This window comes from Xyrauchen texanus, chromosome 20 (genome assembly GCF_025860055.1).
Source record: "Xyrauchen texanus isolate HMW12.3.18 chromosome 20, RBS_HiC_50CHRs, whole genome shotgun sequence".
In the NCBI taxonomy this organism is placed as follows: Eukaryota; Metazoa; Chordata; class Actinopteri; order Cypriniformes; family Catostomidae; genus Xyrauchen; species Xyrauchen texanus.
The window spans coordinates 1764231-1771730 of record NC_068295.1 but is presented as its reverse complement, the minus strand read 5'-3'; positions in this window follow the sequence as shown (position 1 = coordinate 1771730).

Below are 7500 nucleotides of genomic sequence, written 5' to 3'. Positions count from 1 at the left end.
GGTTTCTGGGATGTCGCTGAGAAACACGGAGTTTGAGCTCCCTCAAAAGATTCTCTATTGGGTTTAGGTCTGGAGACTGGCTAGGCCACGCCAGAACCTTGATATGCTTCTTACAGAGCCACTCCTTGGTTATCCTGGCTGTGTGCTTCGGGTCATTGTCATGTTGGAAGACCCAGCCTCGACCCATCTTCAATGCTCTAACTGAGGGAAGGAGGTTGTTCCCCAAAATCTCGCAATACATGGCCCCGGTCATCCTCTCCTTAATACAGTGCAGTCGCCCTGTCCCATGTGCAGAAAAACACCCCAAAGCATGATGCTACCACCCCCATGCTTCACAGTAGGGATGGTGTTCTTGGGATGGTACTCATCATTCTTCTTCCTCCAAACACGGTTAGTGGAATTATGACCAAAAAGTTCTATTTTGGTCTCATCTGACCACATGACTTTCTCCCATGACTCCTCTGGATCATCCAAATGGTCATTGGCAAACTTAAGACGGGCCTTGACATGTGCTGGTTTAAGCAGGGGAACCTTCCGTGCCATGCATGATTTCAAACCATGACGTCTTAGTGTATTACCAACAGTAACCTTGGAAACGGTGGTCCCAGCTCTTTTCAGGTCATTGACCAGCTCCTCCCGTGTAGTTCTGGGCTGATTTCTCACCTTTCTTAGGATCATTGAGACCCCACGAGGTGAGATCTTGCATGGAGCCCCAGTCCGAGGGAGATTGACAGTCATGTTTAGCTTCTTCCATTTTCTAATGATTGCTCCAACAGTGGACCTTTTTTCACCAAGCTGCTTGGCAATTTCCTCGTAGCCCTTTCCAGCCTTGTGGAGGTGTACAATTTTGTCTCTAGTGTCTTTGGACAGCTCTTTGGTCTTGGCCATGTTAGTAGTTGGATTCTTACTGATTGTATGGGGTGGACAGGTGTCTTTATGCCGCTAACGACCTCAAATAGGTGCATCTAATTTAGGATAATAAATGGAGTGGAGGTGGACATTTTAAAGGCAGACTAACAGTTCTTTGAGGGTCAGAATTCTAGCTGATAGACAGGTGTTCAAATACTTATTTGCAGCTGTATCATACAAATAAATAGTTAAAAAATCATACATTGTGATTTCTGGATTTTTTTTTTTAGATTATGTCTCTCACAGTGGACATGCACCTACGATGACAATTTCAGACCCCTCCATGATTTCCAAGTGGGAGAACTTGCAAAATAGCAGGGTGTTCAAATACTTATTTTCCTCACTGTATATATATATGCTGTTTACTTCTTGCTCAATATTTTGGGATTGTAGGGTGAAGTGTGACCTGGACTTATTCATTGCAAGAATCGCCCATTCACTCTTCCTCTGATCAGTTTACAGTTTGTAAATGTTATTAAATACAGTTTTTATATTAATACTGAAGTTTTAATGAGCACCTCTCACTGACCTGTTCACATTAATGTTGTTCATTATATCGAATTATTCTTTCACAGTTTTCTATCGCTCATTATCTCAGTCTTTAGTGTCTTCAACATTCTTACAAGCAAATGTCTGCTGTGATCGTGCAGCTACACACTGAGGGCTTTTCATTGGGTTGCATGAATTATTAACATGTTTGTTGATTTATTTTTTATAACCCAGCGGCTTTGACTTTTGATGTGATCCAGTGAGTGTGTGCGAGTCGAGAAGTGTGGGGGAAAGGTTTTGTGTGAGCTGGATTTCAAAGTAAAAAAACACCTGATTTGGTGCTCAGAACAGATTGTGTGTTAAATCTGCCTGTGTGTAACTTCTGCAGCACTGGATACACTAAATAACATGCAACAAATATATAGATCGGTTATGTTTTCTGATGAAAATGCTGACTTGCTCATGCAAAATTCACTGTCAAATGTTAGGGTGTTGTGGGTGGTTGCCGGGGGGTTGCTATGCAGTTGCTAGGGTGTTCTAGGTCATTTTTAGAAGGTGCTGGGCTTTAGTTCAGAAACAAATCACTGTATTAGTGACATTCATTTTTGAAAGAAATTCATCAGTTTGTGCGGTTGAGAGATAAAAACACACTGTGAGAAAAAAAATCACTAGGTGAAAAAAAAAAAAATATTTTTTAGGTGTCTTAGTGCCTCCATGAGCCTATGTCCTAAAAATATATATATAAAAAAGAAATAATAATAATTATCTCTCAAAAAAAAAACATTGACACAAAATGTAATTTTTTTCCCCTATAGATGTTATTTTTAACAAAAAAATAAAATTAAATAATAATAATTTGCAAGAAAAATCTTTTTAGACAGAAAAAACACATTGTGGGACATAGGTTCAGGAAGGCACAGACACCTAAAAAAAAAACATGTTTTGACCTAATTACATATTTTTTTATTTTATTTTTATTTTTTTTTGCACAGTGCAATTCACGTCTTCCGTAATTTCTAACTTAACAAAATCGTATGAATATTTGCATTATATACATTATATACACATCATATTATTTTGCATTCATTAATTTTCTTTAAAGTGTTAGTTCAGCCACCCTCATGATATCCCAGATGTGTGTGAATTTCTATATTTATCAAAACACATTTAAAGAAAAATAGAAAAATATCTAAGCTCAGACGGTCCTTATAATGCAAGTGGATGGTGACCAGACATTTGAAGCTCCATAAATCACAGACAGTCGGCATAAACATCATCCATACGACTCAACTGGTTAAATTAATGTCTTCAAAAGAGAAACAATCACTTTTGTTGTGAAAAAGATAAATATTTAAGTACTTTTTAACTTTAAATCATCGCTTCCGGTCAGCAGCAGTACATGCATGTGACATAATCACGTTGTCATGTTCACGCTAAAACAGACGCACATACGACACACCCAGAAGAGCAGCGCTGTTTAAAACTGAGCATGAGGAACGCTCTACAGAAGCTTCCTTTGTTTACTCACAATGATGCATTTCTGTGCTCATCCTGGATGTCTCAACCGAGAGAAAAACGTGAATTACGTCCATAACATGCCAACACGAATACATCATACGAGAGACTGCGTGAACTCCGACCTCTCGTGAACGCACATACTGCTGCTGACCGGACGTGATGATTTATAGTTAAAAAGTACTTAAATGTTTATCTTTATGCACCAAAAGTGATCATTTCTCTTCAGAAGACATTAATTTAACCAGTTGAGTCATATAAATGACGTTTATGCTGACTGTTTGTGATTTTGGAGCTTCAGTGGAGCTTCAAGTGGATGGTCACCATCCACTTGCATTATAAGGACCGTCTGAGCTGAGATATTTTTCTATTATTCTTCAAAATGTGTTCTGATAAAGATAGAAAGTCACACACATCTGGGATATCATGAGGGTGAGTAAATGATGAGATGATTTTGAGTTTTGGGTGAACTGTCCCTTTAAGAAACATAATAATCATATCAGAATGATTGCATGAAATGCAAAACTCAAAATGATGGAGAGGGTCACAAATATCAATTCTTGGCCAAAATAATCTGCAAAGTGGACCAGATTTGTCTATGCGCGTCTGTGCTCTAACAGAACCCGTGCAAACTCTTATAACGATGTTCATGATACATGTAAACCTCACGGCTGATGGTTCAGACTGTGTGGATTATGAGTGATTTGGAGGTCAGGAAATAGAGTTAGAAAATAGGACACAACTCTGTATCCGACTGTTATCATTCCCATCTATTTCCCCTCTAACACTCTATCTCTCTCTTTCCATCTCCGATTCCCTTTATCTTTTCAATCTCTCTGCCTCATCTCCATCCCTCTCTCACGGTGTAACTGTATTCTCTCTCTCCGCCTTCGGCTGTTTTTCACTCTCAGTAAATGAGCTGATGATTATGATGATATATCTGATGCGTATCTCTTCGTTGGGATGTTAAATCCGTCCTGTCAGTTCTTCTATGACTCACGGTTCATTGTTTCAGATGCCGTTGAGGACAGAAATACACGATGACAAACCTCAGTTTGCAGGTATGTAAATGTGGCACGGACGAAATCACTTTCTTAGTCAATAGTTTTGCATCGCTTTTATGTACAAATATAGAATCAGGCTAATCGAGCCTCAGAGAGGGATAAAGGCCGACTGGAAACTGCAGTGCGACGGAGAGAGAGATTTACGGGCAGCTGTCCGACACCTGTGTTTTTGTCTTTTTGGTTACGTTTATAATCAAACTATTATTTAGACCGTCAAGCCGGTTCTCGCCTCTTCCTTTCCATTGATCCCTTTACACCGGTGTCAAAACCTGGGAAAGAGGAGGGATGCGCCGTAGTAGAGTTCTCACTAATACCATCCACCCCAGCGGAGCAGTCGCGGACATCCGCCAGAGGACGGAGGAACCCGGCTGTCTGGAAGCGGAGGAACGGCCGCCGACCACAAGGGGAGGACGGGCTCCCAACCGACTGCCTGGAGCGGTTAGCGCTGCCAGGGGCGGGGGAGATCCCTACTGTCCATCAAAAACAAGGCGGGGCGTTCTGTCCACCAGGGGCCGGAGGTCTGCCTCCGATCCGTCCGAGGAGGCGCTGCTGTCGTCCATTAGAGGGTGGAGGAGTGGTTGAGGACCAAGCTATGGTGTATCGGAGAACCGGCGAGTAAGTGTTCTCTCTCTCTCTCTCCCACTGTCGCTCCGTGTTGGCCTTTCCCTCTCTTTTTTAAAATGTTTTTGTTCATTTGGCACGATCGCCGTTACGGCGTGTAGGTGCTACACTTTTTATTTTTTTTAGTTTCCCTCCCCTTGTCCCCTCCCTCATCCAAGTAGACGGGGATGACCGGGGAATTAACGAATCTTTTAGTAATTTTAAAGACGAAATATTTTAAAATAAAAATATGCAATTCTTACTGTATTTAGGGCCTACTGCCTTCAGCGGTCTGTTACCAAATTATGATAATTTCTTATTTAAAGAGGGAAGGACTTTGCTAATTAAGTTATTTTACTCATTTTGTTTTAAATAAAATTTCAAAAATTACAACAAAAATATTTTATTAAACATTCAGTCATATGAGCAGCCTGATCTTATGAACGTTACGTGACTGTGGCAAAATGAAATTATGTTTCATTACACGTTACGCTGCAGTTTCCCATTGAAATGTCCAGCAGGGGGCGCCAAAATCGAATGTAATATTGTCGCTTCACGCCTTCGTGGTGGCGTGAGCGACTCGCCTCAATCCGGCGGCGGAGGATCGAATCTCAGTTGCCTCCGCTGCCTGAGAGCGCCAACCCAGCGATCTTATCACGTGACTTGTCACGAAGTGCGTCATCGTGGAAACGTAGTGCGTGTGGCGGCTTCATGCTATTCTCCGCGGCATCCACGCACAACTCACCACACGCCCCACCGAGAACGAGAACCACATTATAGCGACCACGAGGAGGTTACCCCATGTGACTCTACCCTCCCTAGCAACCGGGCCAATTTGGTTGCTAGGAGACCCAGCTGGAGTTACTCAGCATTCCTGGATTCAAACTTGCGTCTCCAGGGATGATAGTCAGCGTCTTTACTCGCTGAGCTACCCAGATCACCAGACGAGACTTTTAAGGTAAATACTAAATGGAGGGTTTAGTGAGTAAAACGTACCTCCCTAACCGAGTCTAGAGTCCAACACTCCATCAGGTGAGCTACCGCGGAAAATGAGTCAATTCTTCAGACTGTAGATTCACAAGTGTAGCCAGATTCCCAAACTAATGACTTTACAGTGAATAGATGGGTCAAGCTTTACCAGCACTGCAATTCTGTGCATATGTAACCGGTCCTGCATGACCCGCTCCGAATGGGATTCGCCCTTTCCGGCATGGGAGGCGGGCATGCTAACGAGGAGGCTAAAGGCTACAGCTCCTAGTGTCAGTCGCTAGTGCACCTCTGGAGGCCAGGGGAGTGAGTATTTACGCACACGTCACGTACACATACTTGAATACTTAGCACATGCTAGATACTGCAGAAAAAGAGGTATATGGTAGTATGTAGTCCAAGCAAGCCTCAGACATCCAGCTAAGATAAAACTGTGAAGTAAATAAAATGCATGCAGAGCTGCTGATGAATTCATGTCTATCTCTTTTGTATCTTATCTCATTTCTTTACATGCGTAAAAAGGCCCTTCAAATGCAGAGAGCATTCGGATAAAGGATCTGTGGGCCGTTTCACACGAGACAAGGCTCATGCATGCTTGCTCACTCGCTCTCTCGCTCTCTCTCTCTCTCTCTCTCTCTCTCTCTCTCTCTCCTGGATGTAGAGAAGCACAATAAGTGAGTTAATGAACATCTCTGCAGTCCGCCGGCTCACAGACAGAGTGATAAAGTAGCGGATGCTTTCCTGCTATCTGCCTTGCTGCTTCGTTACCTTCGTTAGACAGAGATGGGACCAAGTCACACATGTGCAAGTCTCAAGTAAGTCCCAAGTATTTTTTCTTGGGCAAGTCAAGTCAAGTCAAGTCAAGTCACCTTATTATTGTAATTTTACCTGCAGAATCTGATCATAATAAAGTGAAAAGACAAGATATAAGTAACTGTCAGTAAATTACAACACTCATGTTCAGTAAAATACATCATGGAATCAAACAAAATTGTAACTTCTTCACTTCTGCCAACAGTGATTGAAATGTTTTAAATTTTCAACATTGAGTCCATAAAACAAATAACAGCTTAACATCCAACAGACTCCTCTCTGAACACCTCCCTCTCTCTCTCTCTCTCTCTCTCTCTCAAACACAGTTACAGACATTAAACTTTGTTACATTTCTCCTCTCTCTCTCACACTCTCTCTCTCACACACTCTCTCACACACACTCTCTCTCACACACACTCACACTCTCTCTCACACACTCTCTCACACACACTCTCTTCTCTTCACACACACACACTCTCTCTCTCACACACACTCTCTCTCCACACTCCCACACCACACACTCTCTCTCTCACACACACACACTCTCTCTCTCACACACACTCTCTCTCTCTCACACACACACACACTCTCTCTCTCTCTCACACACACTCTCTCTCTCTCTCACACACACTCTCTCTCTCACACACACACACACATCTCTCTCACACACACACACTCTCTCTCTCACACACACACTCTCTCTCTCTCTCTCAGACACACACTCTCTCTCTCTCTCAACACACACACTCTCTCTCCACACCCACACTCATTCACTCACTCACACAGAGTATATCCATAAGCCTATTTTTGCAACGTCTGTGAGTGGGAAACGTTGAGGTACCAGCGCGCGTGAACGTCATGGCAACGTACAAAACAAAGTACCTCGCGGGAAACACTTAACGTAAATGCGCGTAACTAACGTAAATCAAGCAGGCTAGTATGCAGCATAAGCCACGAAGTGTTGGCGAAATAAAAAATTAATGGACAGATTTTTTTTTTCCAGAAAACTTCTTGCACAAAATAAATTCAAGCACTTTCAAGGACCTGTATCTATGTATGTTTATTTTCAAGAACTTTCCAGGGCCTTGAATTTTATTTTTCAGATTCACAAACTTTCAAGTAT